This window comes from Budorcas taxicolor, chromosome X (genome assembly GCF_023091745.1).
Source record: "Budorcas taxicolor isolate Tak-1 chromosome X, Takin1.1, whole genome shotgun sequence".
Taxonomy (NCBI): domain Eukaryota; kingdom Metazoa; phylum Chordata; class Mammalia; order Artiodactyla; family Bovidae; genus Budorcas; species Budorcas taxicolor.
Genome location: NC_068935.1, coordinates 39156073 through 39175665, shown reverse-complemented (window position 1 = coordinate 39175665; position 19593 = coordinate 39156073). Strand labels below are relative to the sequence as shown.

Genomic DNA, 19593 nt, shown 5'->3' with positions numbered 1-19593 from the left:
GCAATTTTTTTTTTTTTTTTTAGGAACAAAACTGTGTCTTTTCAAGTCCTGAAACCCTAGGGCCTAGGATACTGCCAAGCACACAAAATTCTTTGAATGCATTGGATGAATAAGGAGAGAGGCTGTCTGTCAACATTGTTAGATTGATTCTTTCATTACAACATGTATTGAATACATCAGTTGGACTCTAGAATGGAGCAAAATTAAGATCTTACTTATTCTTTTATACAACAACACTAAGACTTGTTTCAAACACAGATTAGTTCTTTTTCGCAAGCTTTTCCTTTACAGTCACGTTGTTTTCTCAGGGAGATTCTACCTTTCTCCTCAGCTGTTGTTGTTTAGTCACTAAGTCATGTCTGACTCTTTTGCAACCCTGTGCACTATAGCCCGCCAGGCTCCTCTGTCCATGGAATTCTCCAAGAATACTGGAGTGAATTGCCATTTCCTTCTCCAGGGGATCTTCCCGACCCAGGGATTGAACCTGCGTCTCCTGCATTGCAGGCTGATTCTTTACCACTGAGCCATCTGGGAAACCCTTTTCTCCTCAGTAGTAGGTCTGATTTCAGCCCAGGGATCTCTCTAAAGCAGTTAATCACTTGTCAACACCCTATACTGATGCTCCTGAGGTGAAGTTGTTATAGAGGAGGTATGGATCTATAAAGATGTGTTAACATATTACAGGAAGCTCTGTTTCCTCCCATATGTTTAATTTCACAGCCAACAACAGGGTTGTTTATCATACATTCTTGAAAAACTGGTTCACATGAGGATCAAATATTAGGAATACAGAAAGCACAACTCCAGAACATTAATGATACAGTATAGCAAAATTAATGGTGTAGGGGAAAGGAGAGGTGTTAATATTTTTGAATGTGTAAATGAAGGTTTACTGTATTTATGTAGTTCTATATTTAGGGAAGCTAAATCACAAATTCATCATTGGTTAATTAGAAGGTAATTAAAATTGTAGCACAGTGATTGGATAAATAGTTAATGAAGGCTAGATGAATGAATAAAGGAAATCTGGTGAAATTAGTGTGTGCATTTGGGGAAAAGCAAAGATACAAATGTTATTCATACAGTGCATCAGTCTTAACAGATAACCGATATCCTTCTAGTATTAATTGATAAAATTAATTCTCCAAAGACTAAAGGAGTTTTCGCTCTCATTCTCCCCTTCAAAGTATCCTACACAGAAATGCAGATTTATCTGACTGCTGCTTCAATTTTCACTCATTTACAGCATGTGAAATTGTTTTGTGGAACTTTGTTTACAACTTATTTACTGGCATCTTAAGAATCTATTAGAGTAAATTGGCGCATGTGCTAACCGTTCCTACAGAACAAGCTGGCTCAGCCTAGGCTCCTGACCAGATCCAGCTGACTAGCTAGTTTTCAAAACCAGCGGAGTGGTTTCTGCAAAGAGAACTGTGCTTGCTTTTGATAATTACCTCAGCTTTATAAAATCAATCAGCCTGAAGGGAAGACCTCATTACAGATCTGACAAGATAGACTCCAATTTCAATACCAGAACAACTCTCTGCCCTCAGGCCTGAAATCCACAATTATTTATTTTATTTAGAAAGAGACACCCATAATATAGCACCTCTGGGCACGCTCTCAGGCAAGTATTAAACAGATAACCTAATGGTCAGTATGTTAGCAACCTGCCCTTTTCCCGTCACTCAAGAAGAAAATTGGTCAACAGGAATTGCAGCATGGCCTAGAGCCAGCTCAAAGCAGACACTGATGAATCACCACCTTTCTAATCCTCCACTCCCAAAGATGGAGAGAGAAGGGTAGTTGCAAGTTCCCAGGGCTAAACTAGAGAAAAAATAAGACTTTTCTCTTCTCGGTTTCTCTGAAGACTGCCAGACTTTATCCTAAGGAAAATGATAGATCGCCTGTCTACCATCTGTCACTTTGAACTGTTCTATCAAATCAACATTTTTTGAACTTTGTTTTCATTGAGGAATGTGATTTTGCTGTGTTTCCCAAGCCTTAAATTGAACAGGGGAAAAAGAGTCCTGAAGCTTTCTTCTCCTTGAAGTTAGAAAAATGTATTTTGCTTTCCTGCTCACAGAATTCAAACATCTTAACAGATTTAGTTCAGACTTTTCACAAATAATTCACCTTTACCAGGCCTGGGAGATGTCAGCCTCACAGGAAAAGCACAAAGCATTGGAAAATATGGATTTAGAGAGAAATGGACCTTCTCTATTCCAGCTCTGGTGTCACTGTTAGCAGTGTTCTAATAATACACCCACCACTTGAAAGTGAGCACTGATTAAAGCTTTGGGAGGAGGCATTTCAGCTGTAAGGGGGAAAATATGGTTCTTTCATGATGGAAAGTTCAAGGTGGTGGCAAATATGGTCTCCTTTCCTAAAAATAGGATAAGCACAGAGCAATCACTGACTGTACTGTGTTGTACTTGGTCACTCAGTCATGTCTGACTCTTTTCAACCCTAGCAGCCTGCCAGGCTCCTCTGTCCATGGGGACTCTCCAGGCAATACTGGAGTGGGTTGCCATGCCCTCCTCCAGAGGAGCTTCCCAACCCAGGGACCCAACCCAGGTCTCCCACATTGCAGGCAGATTCTTTACCAACTGAGCCACCAGGGAAGCCCAAGAATACTGGAGTGGGTAGCCTACCCCTTTTCCAGGGGATCTTCCCTATCCAGGAATCAAACCTGGGTCTCCTGCATTGCAGGCAGATTCTTTACCAGCTGAGCTACTACTCCCAGCATTATGTATTAGTGTTTTTACCTTGATGGCTGTATATTATTTGAAAAAGAGCTTTATAACATGAATGCAAAGCTAATATCTTCTAAGCCATAAATAGGATATAGTGTGATGGCCTAAGTAGCCACACTATTCAAATTTTGGGGCAAATGTCTGTAAATCCCCAGTTGAGTTAGAAGAAGGGAGCTCACACTTATTTAGTGTCTGATATGTGATAGATCTTAGACATACATCCTTTCCTTGAATTTTCCTCACTTCCCTCTAAGAGGAGTCATTATCATCCCCATTCTCTAGTATAGAAATGATCTCAGAGAAATCAAGTGACTTGTTTTATACCCCTTTAAGTGGCACACCTAGTATGTAGAAAATATGGATTTGAATCCAGGTCTGACTCTAGAGCAGCATGTAAGATTTTCAGTGATGATGGAGATACTTTATACTGTACTGTGCAGTACAGAAGCCACTAGCCACATGTGGTTATTGAGCACTTTAAATGTGGCTAGTGCAACTGAGGAACTGAGCTTTTTATTTTAATTCACTTAAACTTCTATTTCAACGGTTATATCTATTTAATGGTTCTTGTGTTAGATGGTACATCTCTAGGGATTGCCTTGACTGCAGTTTGTAAAGCAGGAATCTGTAACCTGTTGTCCATAGAAATATTAAGAGAAGATCCGTATATGGGGTTTCTATTATAGTGGTTTCTTATAAAGAGGTCTTAGTCGGTAGAAGGACTGTTTTGCTACTTGGAAAGGGAAAGTGAAGTTATGCAGAGTTGTATTCAGGAGTACAGTGTTTGATAGATAGTCTATCACCACTCCCCAAAGAGTCATCAAGGATCCTAGGATAGAGGGGATATGCTGCTGCTGCTGCTGCTGCTAAGTCGCTCCAGTCATGTCCAACTCTGTGCGACCCCAGAGACGGCAGCCCACCAGGCTCCCCTGTCCCTGGGATTCTCCAGGCAAGAACACTGGAGTGGGTTGCCATTTCCTTCTGCTATGCATGAAAGTGAAAAGTGAATGTGAAGTCGCTCAGTCGTGTCCAACTCTTCGCGACCCCATGGACTGCAGCCCACCAGGCTCCTTGTCCATGGAATTTTCCAGGCAAGAGTACTGGACTGGGTAGAGGGGATATGAGGAATGCTGAATTAACTCCCCAAACCATATTTCTTTCTCCTTTCATAGCAGCCCTAGCAGCCAGTTGCTTGGCATCTAGGGTAGGCAACACAACTCTTGTACCCAAAACTGTAGCTGAGTTCAGTTCTGTACATATTTCTGGAGTCTGTATAATATTGTACAAGGTACCACGCCAGGCATTTTGAATAAGGAGAGATTTTAAAATATGACTGGGGCATAAAGCCTGTCCTCACAGAGTTTACAACTTAGTGGTGATGTGCTAAGGCAGGAGGGAAAGGAGACTAAGACAAATACTCAGAGAACTATAACACAAGTATGCATAGAAAGAGTGCAGATTAAGACCTGAGGAAGGTCAGAATGGTGTTTATTAGTAATACTGCTTATTAGCTGTGTGACCTTGGGAAATTAAAGTTCTGTAAATTTACCTTTCTTTGTTGTAAATGGGAATAATAACTAGAAAATAGAAGAGTGGGATAAAGAATATAAGGCAGGACACATTCTTTTTTAAATTTCAATTTATTTGAATTGGAGGCTAATTACTTTATAATATCGTGGTGGTTTTTGCCACACATTGACATGAATCAGCCACAGGTGTACATGTGTCCCCCCATCCTGAACCCCCCTCCCACCTTCCTCCCACCCCATGCCTCTGGGTTGTCCCAGAGCACTGGCTTTGAGTGCCCTGCTTCATGCATTGAACTTGCACTGATCATCTGTTTCACATATGGTAATATACATGTTTCAATGCTATTCTCTCAAATCATCCCACCCTCGCCTTCTCCCACAGAGTCCAAAAGTCTGTTGTTTATATCTGTGTCTCTTTTGCCGTCTTGCATATAGGGTTGTCATTACCATCTTTCTAAATTTCATATGTGTGCGTTAATATACAGTATTGGTGTTTCTCTTTCTGACTTACTTCACTCTGTATAATAGGCTCAAGTTTCATCGACCTCATTAGAACTGCTTCAAATGTGTTCTTTTTTAAATAGCTGAGTAATATTCCATTGCGTATATGTTCCACAACTTCCTTATCCATTTGTCTGCTGATGGACATCAAGGTTGCTTCCATGTCCTAGCTGTTGCACATTCTTCACAGTCAATGAATGGTGGTTTCCCTGGTGGCCCTGCCCCATTGCTGTGTATGTATTGGGTTGGGTGGAAGTGGATGGGAGAAGGCATCATGAAGGAAATAGCATCTGAGACAAACCTGAAAGGAAGGATAGTCTTTTGAAGGTTAGGAATCAGGAGGTAGGTGGAGAAGCACTGTGAGCCAAAACTGTGGAAGTAGGAAAGAACTGGAATGATTCAGTGAATGCTGCTGCTGCTAAGTTGCTTCAGTCGTGTCTGACTCTGTGTGACCCCATAGATGGTAGCCTACCAGGCTCCCCCGTCCCTGGGATTCTCCAGGCAAGAACACTGGAGTGGGTTGCCATTTCCTTCTCCAATGCATGAAAGTGAAAAGTGAAAGTGAGGTCGCTCAGTCATGTCTGACTCTTAGCGACCCCATGGACTGCAGCCCACCAGGCTCCTCGTCCATGGGATTTTCCAGGCAAGAGTACTGGAGTGGGCTGCCATTGCCTTCTCCGTCAGTGAATGCTTCGTAGTCCCATTTTGCTAGAGTGTCAGCCTTTTCTACCTAAACTGTGATACCCCACACTAGCAGGATCAGCATCACCTGGGAACTTGTTAGAAAAGCAGAACACAACCCAGACTTATTGAATCAAAATCTGCATTCTAACAAGATCCCTGGGGAACATGTGTGACCATTAGAGTTCAGGAAGTATTGAATAGAGAACAAGCTGGGGCATCACAGGAGACAAGGCTCAGAGTGGCAGGGCCTTATTTATTAGGAAGGACTTGACTAAGGAGTTTGGGGAGTCATTAAAACATGCTTGGAGGATCACCGTCCTTAAAAATCCACCTGTCATCTGCATCACACCTTGAAAAAGGTGACTTAAGCATCATTTTGGCTCTGAAAGTGCTTATGCTTACCACCATGCATGCAGGCTCCTTAGCAGAAGAGGACTTTGGCCATTTTCTTTCTCCTTGCTTCTCCATTCCCTTCACTTTCCCATTCATCTTTTACAGCTACCCTTGCTTCAGCTAAACCAGTTATACAGAATATTGAACTCTCAAACTTGACAAAGTAGGTTTCATTTGTTTGACACCAGCTAAGACCTGGAGCTGAGAAATGTTCATTTGTTTTGGCTGCTAACCCCTGTGGCTGGAGTGTGATATTGCAGTCCAAATCTTTTTAGAAATTGTAAATATTCCCTCAGAAGTAGCAGGTGGAATTGCTGGGTAGCAAGAGTTTAAAATGTGGAGTCTGAGGTTTTTAGGCCACAACTAAGGAAGGAGGAGAGGCTCCTAGGGATGGATAAATCCTACAAAAGCACCTGCCAGCACCTCAAAGGCCTGGCTATTATTCTACCCCCTTACTTCAAGAATTTTAAATTAAAAAGTAATTTGGAGACCCTCTTTCCCCCTTTACCATGGAGTCCCATATCTGATTTAAAACTGAAGTCAACTGGAAAATAGGACTCAGGTTACATAGATTCGTTTTATGCACAAATTAGCTATAATGCTCCTTTTGCCAAAAACTGATATTCTGTTTTTTCAACATTGATGTCTGTCTGGAGATTGCCTCCTTGAATTGAATTTACTAGATTTCTCAAGACCTGACCATTTTCTTTTAAAGAGAACTAGTCCAGAGTAGAATTGTATTTCTTTTTGCTAAGGTTGAACCACCTTAAGTCTGTGGGCTGCAGCTGCAAATGGGAAGTGGCAGGGACCCACTGGGTCACATTTTGGTGCTGTAACCTGGGGCAATCATTAAAAGTGTTAGATTGCTTCAAGAAGGTTAGTCCTAATTTGACCTGATAGTAGAAAGCTCTGTAAAGTAAATTGTGGCAGTGACTATTACAGCAGCTGGGCACAAAGAGATCATTGATCTTCTTTGAGAAGAATCATGGAAATTCTTCAGTGCTTTCCACAAAGCCCAGAAATCATTTGCATCTGTATTGCAGACATCATTGCATGTGAACTCCTTGACCTGCAGACTGGACAATTCACTGGGAACCACACTTCATTCCAAGATGTTTCATCCCCTGGTTCCATTGGATAATAAATGTCATTCTACAAGGACCCTCTCCCCACCCTTCCACAATATGTGTACTTTCTAAAGTGGCCTCATATGTGTTATGAAGTCAGAGAATCTATATTTTGACATGACATGAAGTAACAGCTGGTCAACTGTCTAAACCTGTCAACCTGGTTTTAGATGAGATTACATTACCACATGGACTTGTTTAACTGTGAACTTAAGATAAAATAGCAGAAATCTATAACACTGGTGTTTATTATCTATTTTCCTTTATCAATCCATGCTTCCTTTTAGACAAACTGTATATTTTGTAGACTTAGGCGCTCCGGAGACAAGATGGGAAGAGAAATGAATGAGCAAGGATCAAAGTTTTACTAACGTTATCCTCAGGAATGAAAGGTCAAATGCTATGAGAAATTTATAAGACTTTAGAACATTTTTTGTTCTGTTAATTGTTGGTGACTCCCTCATTTGTTTTTCTTTCAGTGATTATCAGTAGAGTCCATAAAAAGTTAGACATGTCATGTGCTCATTTTAGGGGCATTAAGCAAGTTAACAATTGAACAAAATGTATCACTAGTGGTAAAGAACCTGCCTGCAATTCAGGAGACATAAGAGATGCGGGTTCAATTCCTGGATTGGGAAGATCCCCTGGAGGAGGGCATGGCAACCCACTCCAGTATTCTTGCCTGGAGAATCCCCATGTACAGAGTAGCCTGGCAGACTATGGTCCATAGGGTCGCAAAGAGTCGGACACAGCTGAAGTGACTCAGCACACACGCACACTCGTATCCTACTTCACACACAGTTTGGGAGAGATGAAAAGAACCCTCCAAACAGAATAAGTGATAGCTTTTATAAAGGTAAGGAAAGCAAGCTGAATTCCTCAGAGCATAGCAAGGAATGGCCCCCAGGCTAAGAAGTACTCCCTGGATTTAGGCCTGTCAGGATATCTATAGATAAGATTCCTGCTTTGCATAGAAGAATGAACTAGATAGCCCTGAAAGTTTCTTCCTAGGAAATCTGCTGGTTCAGTGGTTAGAACTCTGTGCTTTCGCTGCTGTGGGCTGCATGGTGCAGAAAAAGAAAGTTTCTTCCTTATCTAATATTTTCCTAATATCTTCCTTATCTAATAGTTCCATCATGTCTAGAAGAAAAATGGTAGAAATAGTTTCCATAAGAGATTTAAAGATAAATTCTGTAGTTTGGGTGAGAATTAAAATAACATAATTGCTAATACTTTATGTTGAAGCCATAACTGAAATTTCTACAATAAGAATTCTTAAAAATTAAGTGGTGGTGATTTTCCTTCTAGAATTTAGATAGTTTTAACGGGGCTATTTTATTTAAAATAGCACTCTCAAAGTGGATTGGGCTTTCCTGGTGGCTCAGATGGTAAAGACTCCACCTGCAATGCAGGAGACTCTGGGTCGGGAAGATCCCCTGGAAAAGAGAATGGCTGGCTACCCACTCCAGTATTCTTGTCTGAAGAATCCCCCTGGATGGAGGAGCCTGGCAGGCTACAGTCCATGGTGTTGCAAAGGGTCGGACACAACTGAGTGACTAACATACACACTCAAAGTAGATCACATATACATGACACAGAAAAGATCCTAAAAGTACCTATTGATTTACTGATTTATAGGTTGATTTAATGCCACTTAAAGGAGGAATGAAACAGTACAATAAGAGTAGCTAAGAAGCGCTAGTGTCATAGGAATTTGCTATGTCTATAGCTCTTGTTCTTGAACTACGAATCTTTGGAGACTGTATTGGATTTTGGATAAGGTAAAATGTGGATTTGTATTCAGTGGATGAGCCTTCTGGGTGGGATGTCTCTCCTTGATATGAGATCTTTTTCTATAAGTAACAAGGCTGAGATGGTGTGCTACATTATCAGAATTTTCATATATTTGAATCATTTATGAGGTGGATACACAGAAAGTACTAGAAATCTCAGTCTTATTCAGTGCCAAACAAAAGTCTGTACATTAGTACAGGGAACAAAATACTTAAGTCCTTAAAGTTATCATCTGGGAGTAAATAAAAGGGAAGAACAATTACAGTCAAATGTCTACAACTAAATACATGTAATTCATCAGATTTTGTTCTTGGACTCCTTCAGTTTTGAGAAAACAGTACAAACAGCAATAAAAGGTTCAATGATGAAAGTAAGGTATATCCTTGGAGGGCAAATTCAGACCAATCTCCTCACATTCTATGTCAAAAATTCAAGACGTTGTAAATGGAAATTAGCAGTTAATATTTATTGAGCATCTGCTATATGCCAGAGGTGATGCAGAATGTTCCACATACATGTCACATAATCTTATTTTTAACAGTCCCATGAGTTAGTGTTATTAGCCTCCTTTTACAGCTCATAGTTCTGAAGCTCTGTAAGATCCTCAGTCATCTACTTAATAAGGCAGAAAAATGGACTAATATATTATTCTATGAAATTATCAAATGCAAAAGAAAAAATTCTTCTGATTAACCATTATTAATAAGAACGTCCTAATCCCATGCATTCCTTTGAATCAAGATTTTCAGTTCAGTTCAGTTCAGTTCGGTTGCTCAGTCGTGTCCGACTCTTTGCGACCCCATGAATAGCAGCACGCCAGGCCTCCCTGTCCATCACCAACTCCCAGAGTTCACTCAGACTCACGTCCATCGAGTCAGTGATGCCATCCAGCCATCTCATCCTCGGTTGTCCCCTTCTTCTCCTGCCCCCAATCCCTCCCAGCATCAGAGTCTTTTCTAATGAATCAACTCTTCGCATGAGGTGGCCAAAGTACTGGAATTTCAGCTTTAGCATCATTCCTTCCAAAGAAATCCCAGGGTTGATCTCCTTCAGAATGGACTGGTTGGATCTCCTTGCAGTCCAAGGGACTCTCAAGAGTCTTCTCCAACACCACAGTTCAAAAGCATCAAGATTTTACCATCCTGTAATATAGTATTCAAATGATGGAGATGCATTTGAAATTTAATTATTTTAAGTAATATTGATATAATCAACATCAGAACTTTTAAACTGTGTCATTAATTCTTTATTCTAACTATATGAGTTCATAGAATGAGTCAGCTACCCCACCCTATTGAGAATTCATTCCTTCAACACTCACTATGTGCCAGGCATGGTGCTAAGCACCAAGATGCTGGAGATATGGCTATAGGAGAGAAAGAGAGACAGATCCTCCTTAGAAGAGCTACTTACAAACTTCAAACTTGCCGGGGAAAAGTTTGTTTTAATTTAACCTCTGAGCCACCAGGAAAGCCCTAGAATATATATATATATATATGTTTGCTTATCTTTGCAACAGCCCTGTGAAGTGTTATCATTCCGCTTTTACACATTATGAAGGTAAGACTAAGGGCAATCACATAAATTGCCAGAAGCTACCCAGATAGGACTTCCCTGGTAGCTCAGCTGGTAAAGAATCCGCCTGCAATGCAGGAGACCCTGGTTCGATTCCTGGGTCAGGAAGATTCCCCCGGAGAAGGGATAGCCTACCCACTCTAGTATTTATGGGCTTCCTTGGAGGCTCAGACGGTAAAGAATCTGCCTGCAATGCGGGAGACCTGGGTTCAATCCCTGAATTGGGAAGGTCCCCTGGAGGAGAACACAGCAACCCAGTCCAGTATTCTGGAGAATCCCCATGGAGAGACGAGTCTGATGGGCTACAGTCCATGTGGTTGCCGAGAGTCGGACACGACTGAGCAACTAAGCACAGCACACCCAGATAGTAAATGATAGAGCCAGGATTTGAACCCCAATCTCTCAGGCTTCGAAGCATATATTGTTTCCACTATAATATTCTGTCTTCCATGGAACTTGTTTTGATCAGCCTGATATCGCAGAAAGAAATACCAAGAAAAGTCTCAGAATAGTACACTAATCATATTGGACTCTATGACTATTCAAGTGCAAGAAATACATTCATTTGTAAATTATATAAAAACTAATCTTCTTTGAAAATAGTCTTGGTCATGATCTGAATGTTTTCTAGTGTTAGTGTTAGGTGCTCAGTCGTGTCCAACTCTTTGTGACCCCCTGGACTGTAACCCACCAGGCTCCTCTGTCCATGGCGTTCTCCAGGCAACACTACTGGAGTGTGTTGCCACTTCTTTGTCCTGGTGATCTTCCCAAACCAGGAATTGAATCTGGGTCTCCTGCACTGTAGCTGGATTCTTTACAGTCTGAGCCAGATAGCAATTGGTGTTTGTTTCTTTAGTTCTGGTCATGGTAGGGACTTAATAGGACATGGATAGGATGCAGTGAATGGTTGAGTTAAGATACAGAAGCAAGTTTTTATGTTTTTTTTTGCTTAGTTACTCAGATGATGTAAAGGAAAATGTTTGACAAGTCCCAGAAGACATTTTAATGGAGGTGTTCCAAGTGGAATCTGATTGCAGAACAAATGGTATTTATTCCATGGGCTGAAAACAGCATAGAGATACTTTTCATTAAAAACAAGAATGTGAAGCCATTTTGTTAGCACCTTAACATTCATTTTACTGAAATTTGGTTGACATTTAGCTGACTGGATTCCAAATTTTCATTGACATTTTACAACATTTCCTTAAAAATTGTACAGCTGTGGGCTATAGAAAAATTGAGAGGTAAAGAGTGAACCATAGCAAGGGAACTTGATTCCTCTTTTGATAGGATTAGAGGACCAGTAGATAAAAGACTTAGGAAAGATCACCTAACTTTGGGTTTTTAACAAAGCTCTTTTTTTTTTTTAATTTTTTTTTTTTAACAAAGCTCTTGATTCCACATTTCATGAAGCTTTAATGGAAACACTTTAAATTCCAGGTGCTGCTGCCAGAGGAGTAAGAAACTATCTCTGTTCACCCCTGACTGAAACATATAAGACTTGGCAATAAAAAATGCCTTTTGCCATTTTATATTGTGCAGTAGCGAGTAGTAAAGTGACCATGCTCTGAGATCATTTGAAGAGAATGGGATTAATACTACCCAAACCTGGCTTGTAATTTCCCATCATTCCAACTACTAAATAACTCCCTTGCAAGTTTTATATCTTTGTTTCCTTTTCTGGTTTGCTTGTAGTCTTCTTTTTTGGAAATCCTTATATTATTGTTGGCAGTGACTTTAACACCAGGATAGGTGGGCTACAATCCAGGGGGTCGCATAGAGTCAGACACAACTGAGTGACTAAGCACACACACACACAGTCTAATGTTATATCTGCATCTATTCAACAACCCTCGCAATGAAAGAAAGGAAAAAAATGTCAAGAGATAATCTAAAAAATATGTGACCAAACTTTTCAAAGAAAGAGTAGGTCCATCCATAGCCATATTTAAAGAGGGTCCTAGCTCTTTAGGCTTCCCAGGTGGTGCTAGTGGTAAAGAACCTGCTTCCTACTGCAGGAGATGTAAGAGACGTGGGTTCAATCTCTAGGTTAGGAAGATCCCCTGGAGAAGGAAATGGCAATCCACTCCGGTGTTCTTGCCTGGAGAATCCCATGGATAGAGGAGCCTGGAGGGGCTACAGTCCATAGGGTCACAAAGAGTTGGACATGACTGAAGCAACTTAGCACACAGCACTCTCTTTCAGGGAAGTGATAGCCATAATGTTATTTATGGTCATAAACGTTAATTTCCAAGAAACAGGAAGGATCTTACAAATGACAGAGCTGCAGCTCTTACAAAAGACAGAGTCTTATAACCCTATATTTTAATTCTGTGCTTATCAACAAGATCTGTAAAAATGGCAGAGGGCAACTAATTGGCTTTACGGAATTCACCTATTACTGCCAAGCTTTTAAGATAGACAGTTTCCCTCTAGTGGCTCATACAATAAAACCTAGAGACATCCCAGTCCTTAATGGAGTCTGGATTTTGGCTTTCTTTTTCTTCTTTAGGCTTGAACCAGCTGCCCTTTGACCCTGCCAACAACAACGAGCCCCTGCAGTTTGGTAGTGCCAGTGGCCCTCTGGTCACAGAAGGCCTCATTGAGAATGGAGGGGAGTCAAGCAAGAAAAGAAAGAGAACAAATGCTCCTTCAGGTAAGCTAGGCAATAATCCATGCTCTTAGGCCAGTGCCGCTGAGTCAACACTGTCCCAGAGCCTTGTATGGTGGTGGGCACTGGTCTAGGTTTTGTAGGAGCTATAGAAATGAGAAAGAGGCCCCTGCCCTCAAGGAATTCATGGTGGAATAGAGGGAGGAAAAAGCACATACTTAAATAACTCCAATCATAAACGAGAGTACTGCTGTGGTAAATGTGTAAAAGGGAAGCAAACCTGTGGGAGCACAAACAGGGGACGAGTTTCAATCAGCTTTGGGCATCATGGAACACTTCAAAGCAGACGTGGCATCTGTAGCTGGCCCTTGAATGGATAGGCTTAAGACAAGAAGAGGTGAATAAAAAACATTCGATTAATGCAGAAAGAATTACATGAGTGAATGATGTCACTGTACATCTTTCTTTGTATGTACAAGTAGTAGGAACCATCACTTGTACTTCTCATGTGGATAACTGCCTATATTTGCATCCCCCCACCCCACCCCTGTTCCCCCCAGCACACACCATGCCCGCATGTGTTCCATGCCCTCATAGCTCTCTTAGAACAGCTGATGAACAGATTGTTCAAAATCCTGTATAACAGCTAACTGAATTTTTAGCCTCCCCTGCAATTACCGCCATCGTTCATGCTCTGTTGGCCTAGTCGCATGTTATATTTCTCCAAAACAAGTAGAGGGGTGGAAATGGGAGAACCAGATCTTCACTGATCACTTCAAATATTAAGTGATTAAATGTTAAAATATTAATATAAATATTAAAGTAAGGGAAAATATTTTTAAAATTTCATCTCTTTGTTACTTGGCTATTCGTTTGAAAATAGAATCTGTAATCCATAGAGACTGATCTGAGATTTTAACATAGACCTAATAGACATGCGCATGGGGTTTGGAGTTTTGTTTCATTCTGTTTTTTACTATTACTTTCACATTCACCTTATAAAATGGAGCATGTTTACAAACATACAACATCATACCTGACTCTTAGATCATAGGTCTTTCTGCTTATAAATCAAGATATTTGTTCAATACAAGTTTGGAAAACAAAAATACAGTAAATCATTAGCTATCTAGAGCCCTCAAGAAAAGTGTGATTTTTTTTGTTTTTTGGTTTTTTTTGGAAAGGCATGGTATACAGCTAAGGAAATGGCTTGAGTTGTAATCCTAGCTCTCTCTGTCTGTGGCTGCTGGTGGATTTCTTAACCTCTCTGACTTTCAATTTCTTCAACTGTAATGTTAAAAATGGCACTAAAACCTCTTAACATTATTAATAGAGTTGAGTGAAATTAGATAAATTGTTTAGCTTGGAATCTGCACACACTTCCTCCCTTAATAAATCCCTTCATAAATGTTGCTTTTTTGTTTTTATATGATAATATTACAAACTTCATTGTTTTAAACATCAATACATTTCACATTTTTAGGTTAACATTGTGAATACAAATTGTGTCTGTGTAACATCTGTCTTTTTAAGTCATATATTCAACATAATCTAAACTTTGCTTGACCATTTAAATGCAAAATTCCAGTCATTAGTCATTGTACGGTGATGGACATGAGTTTGAGTAAGCTCTGGGAGTTGGTGATGGACAGGGAAGCCTGGCGTGCTACAGTCCATGGGGTTGCAAAGAGTCAGACATGACTGAGCGACTGAACTGAACTGAACTGTGCTACAATACTCTATTATACTTTTTTGGGTTTACTAAGGAATATAAATCTTTTAACTTTAAGCTGTCCTAGACTGTAGTGGCTTTTTAGTTATTACAGCCACATCAGCACCATTTTATCCACGTCCTGTCTCCTTTCTGCAGCCTGCACTCATCTCTAGTTCTCTGACTGTCCCTTCTGTAACAGCCTCTTTTCTCCTTCTAATCAGTTACAAACTTAAAAATAAAAAAAAAAAACAAGCAAGATCTCCAGGTCAGTGTGTTAAATGAATATGTTAAGTAAGAGTTAAATCACCTGTGAGAGAACCTGCTATGGAGAGAGATACAAGATTTAGGGCATCAACTTTAAAACATCTATTTTGGCTGCTCTGACGCCTTTTTTTGATCACCTAGTTTTTCCACTGTGTTCATGGTGAGTGATGTGCTGGTTTAGAATAATACCTCCGGAACACTGGTTAGCTCATGAGGGTGGAGAAAAGGGGCATGTATTAATCTGAATTGTGAACCGACTTTTAAAGAATCGCAGTTTTATTCCTAATGAGCATACTCAGTGAGAGCAAAGTAACTGTTGCAGATATAGGATTTTAGCAGTAGATTATGTTAACCTATAATTAGCAGAATCAATTTGCATTCAAATAATGAATATGGGTAAGCTCTTAAAAAACAGTATGTTCTTAAAAATAGGTGAACTAGGCCCCTGGCAGGCTCTATTATCTCCCTTGTAATCTTTTTCACACTATTTCCTTAGTGAACCCTTTCTTTGTAAGTATAATAGTACAGTGGTAACTCCAGCCCAGGTTAAATTACCACAAATTCTAAATTAATGTAGTCCAAATTAATGATATTTTACTATACAAAGAGTCTCATAATTGTTCAGCTGGCAATCTTATGGTATTATAAATGAGCAGATTGTTTTATAAGGGTATTTTCTTCTATGCAGTTCTAGACAAAAGGAAGAGGGAATATATTTTGCGAGTAGGAACTTCTGCTTCTTTTATCACCATTGCCTGCATCCTAGCAAGAAGGAAAGCCAGGGGCTACCAGCCATTTCAGTTCTAAGCTGAGGTACTTATGCAGCCATTACATTGCTCAACCCTGTGACCTCTTTGAATCAAAACTCTCTCTCTCCCTCTCTATCACTACACATGATGGAGAGTCCCATGCTTGCAGCTCTGGTTCCTCACTGTACATTCTGTTCTTCCTTTCCCACCCCTCATACCTCACCCTTTTCTACAAACTGCCTCTCCCTTTTTATACTAGAATTGATCTCTTAAAGGTCGCCAGCAACCTCCAAATTGTCACAGTCAGTGGCCCTTTGACAGGCCTCAGCTACCTTGACCTGTTTGCTTCATTTTATGCTGTTAACAACCTCACCTTGCTTGAATTCTTTCCACTTCTGCTTTCCTTAGCAATACACTTTGCACATCCCTCTTCCTTTTCCAACTCTTGCAGGCATTCTTTCTCCTTTTCTTCCTGCCTCTGCTTTACGTGAGTATACCATTATCCACGGGCTTCCCTTGTGGCTCAGATGGTAAAGAATCCGCCTGCAATGCAGGAGACCCAGGTTTGATCCCGGGGTGGAGAAGATACCACTCCAGTATTCTTGCTTGGAGAATCCCGTGAATAGAGGAGCCTGGCGGGCTACAGTCCATGGGGTTGCAAAGAGTCAGACACGACTGAGCAACTAAGTATGCTCGCACTATTATCCACATTTATAGGTAAAGAAATAAAGGATGAATAAACTTTCCTAAGAATGAGCATTTAGCAAGTGGTTTGACTAGACCTGCAACTCCAAAGCTTTTCTCTAACTACTTTTTTATTGTGTCTGTAGATGTTAGGAGTCTGGGTCTGTTACTAAAATGCATAGTAAGCATTGGTGGCACACTAGGGAAAGCTGTGTTTGTTGAGAGTAAGGTGAGCAGCACTTGGATTTGATCATCTCTAGGATCCCTTCAAAGGTGGAGATCCCATTGTCCCTTCTTTTCAGCTACTCCCCCAACAAGTTTTCTGTTTCCACCAAGATTGTCTGGTACCTTGCTCCAAATAGGCAATGGGCCTGCCTACTTCGGGACCTTGCTCATGCCATTTACTTTGCCTGGCATGCTTGTCCTCTTCTTTCACATGTCAAAATCATTTCCAAGGGACAGCACCTATTACAAGTCATACCTTCTCCAGGAAGCCTTCTGGGGCATCCTAGTTAGAATTATTCACTCATACCTCTGAAACTCCTTGGTCATTATATTCATATGAATCACCTGCCACTGATTATAGACCACCTTGGACTATTGGCTATTTGTTCATACTAATGTATCTTAACTTTTCAACTCAGTCATCAGCCCCTGATTGGAAGGGCCCCTGTGCCATATGCTTTTTGGCAGAGATACAGTCTTGCCTACAATAGATGTTAAAGAAATGTTTGTTGACTGATCAAATATCTGGCAGAAGAATTACTTTCCCTTTGCCTTAGTATTCTCCGTTATTCTCTTGTCACTCACAGGGCAGACCTGTGCACAAGCTAGGCACTCAGTATCTAATGTTGATTAAGTGACTGCCTCACTCGTCCCTAAAGATCAGACTCCAGACATTCATGAGATTATATCCCTAGAGCAACCACACATTGCATCTGTGTGCTTGTGAAACAGATACTGACCCTAATGGAATCTTTTCCTCTTAACTGGATGAAATTTCACATGTGCCCAAGGGAAACTGACAGCTGGAATTTGGGTGTCCTGTCCCAACTCCTCTGTGAAGTAGATCCATAACCTGAATTATATATTAGTGTGTATTTGGCCATAAACTCTTTCTATGTGGATCTGGCTGCTTTGCACTCTTAAGGTGACTTCAGAATTCTTCAGTGTGTTTGCTCTCAAATTTCACCTTTTCCCCATGGAAATGTTTCCTGGTGATGCTGCAGCTGCACAGATTTTCTAAGATTGTGGTGAGTCCGCTTATTCACATGGTTCTCTATGGCCAAAGAGTTAGAAACATTTTAAACCCTTGACAAATTGTAGTGCCAAGTTCCTATCCAGGAGATACCAGCTGTCTCCTGGCTTGAGATCCACCTGGATTTGTAGAAGCAGAAATACCAACCCTTTTCGCAAATACTTCCACTGAAGTGGAAGAATCTATGAGTCAGCAAGGCCAACCAGATGATGACTAAAATAAAATGCACCGTTTTAAGCATCAACATCACAGTACACTGGCATTCTAATAAGATGCCAGCTCATTGAAAGAGTGGGCAACTAACTTGGGGATAATTATGATACCAGAATGGTCCAGATGTAGACATGGTCCTGCCTCTATTGCCTTCCCTCATAGTTCTGTATTGAAAGATAGGTTTGCGTTTAATTATGTGATGCCTAATACTGGCAAAAATAAGCAATTTTGCCAAAGTTCATGTGAATGATGAATAGCTCAGTATGAAAAGAAGGGCCTTCAACCATTTTCCATTTGCAATGACTGAACCCTAAGAGTACAAGTTTTCCAGGAAGACCCTTCAGTTTAATGACAATTTGCATTGATATTGTGATTCTTTCTCTTAATATATTTTCATATTCATTTCACTTTCCAGATGAGGTGCTAATGACCAGAGAGGAGACATAACTTTGACTGAGATGGAGTGGTATCACCAGGAATGTTAGGATATTCTAAGGACCTCCAGACAGTTTCTAAACTTGATCATAGACTCCTAACTCAGTTCTCACGGTTTCCTTTAGAATTCCTAGAAGTTGGAATGAGACTTGACAATATAAAAGACAGTGAACAGTTCCAGCACTGCCAAGACTAAATTAACAAGGAGAGGTTCAGTCAGACATAAAGAAGAACTATGTTGGAATGAGTTATCAGAGGAAGTTGTTTAAGCCTGCTTGGAAAAGTAATATAAAAATGGGATCAACACTCATCTGCCTGAGAGTACTTTTGTTCCTTTCTTACCTAGAAGAGGGGCAATGAACCAGGAAACTTTTTAATGACACTTTCAGCCCTTTGATTTACCTCAGCCTCACAAGGCTAAGACTTTTATTTCATATGTACTATGAAGTCCACAAATGAAAGCATTGATTGTTTTTAAAGAGAGAAAATGCCACCATTTTATATCTTGGTGTGTGGTATTTCTAGCATGTCAGCTGAATTATTATACTGCCAAAGGCAAGACGAGCCTATTGTTCCTTGAGATGGAATTAAAATAAGAAAAAGAGTAGACTAATAGCCCTACTCAATTTCTTTAGTCCTTTGGATGTTTTTATCTGGTTACAGTTTCAAAAAATAAAGCCGTATCTTGATAACTAGGGATCAAAAAGTAAGCTGTCTTCTTTCTCAGTTCTGATAGAAACTCAGTGTGAAATTTTTCATCTTCAAGGACTGTCCGGAGGAGGGGAGATTGAGCGTGGCACAGAAGATGCAAGATAGAAAAGTGCAAACACACCTCTCTTAACTTGCTCCAACCATCTGAATAGCTTTGGAATGATTTTGTGACTTCTTTGTACCTCCTAAGTTCTCTCACAGACCTGAAGTATGAGTCAGCCTCATGTGTTGGTAATATAGACGCGAATGGTATAGGTGTTGAGTCATAGTATTTCAGAGTTGAAGGCAATCTTGTCTAACTCCATCATTTTCACAAATGAAGAAACTGAAAGCCAGAGAAGGGACTTTTCTAAAGTCATGTGATTAATTATGAATAGTAGCAGAACCAGAACTGCTTATTACCAGACCTTTATAATCATTTCAAGTTGGCTAGGACTATGGCATGTGATTGATTCATTTGTATTGAAGCAAGTTTATCTGTGAACTAGAGGAGCTGCCTTCCTCCATGCTAGTAGTACCAATATTGCATGATTTGTAGCAAGCTAACGCAGTGGTATATAGGTCCCATATCTGTTCTTTCTGCCACACAGGGAAG

General features: G+C 40.4%; 1 protein-coding gene across 1 annotated transcript in view; it reads left to right on the top strand.

The window, feature by feature from the left end:
* The window catches only part of ENOX2 (ecto-NOX disulfide-thiol exchanger 2), a 282851-nt gene that overhangs the window by 98323 nt on the left and 164935 nt on the right, over positions 1-19593 (top strand). Inside the window, exon 3 of the mRNA XM_052663092.1 lies at positions 12872-13015. The gene's annotated coding sequence lies outside the window, so the exon portion shown is untranslated. The remainder of the gene's footprint in view (positions 1-12871; positions 13016-19593) is intronic.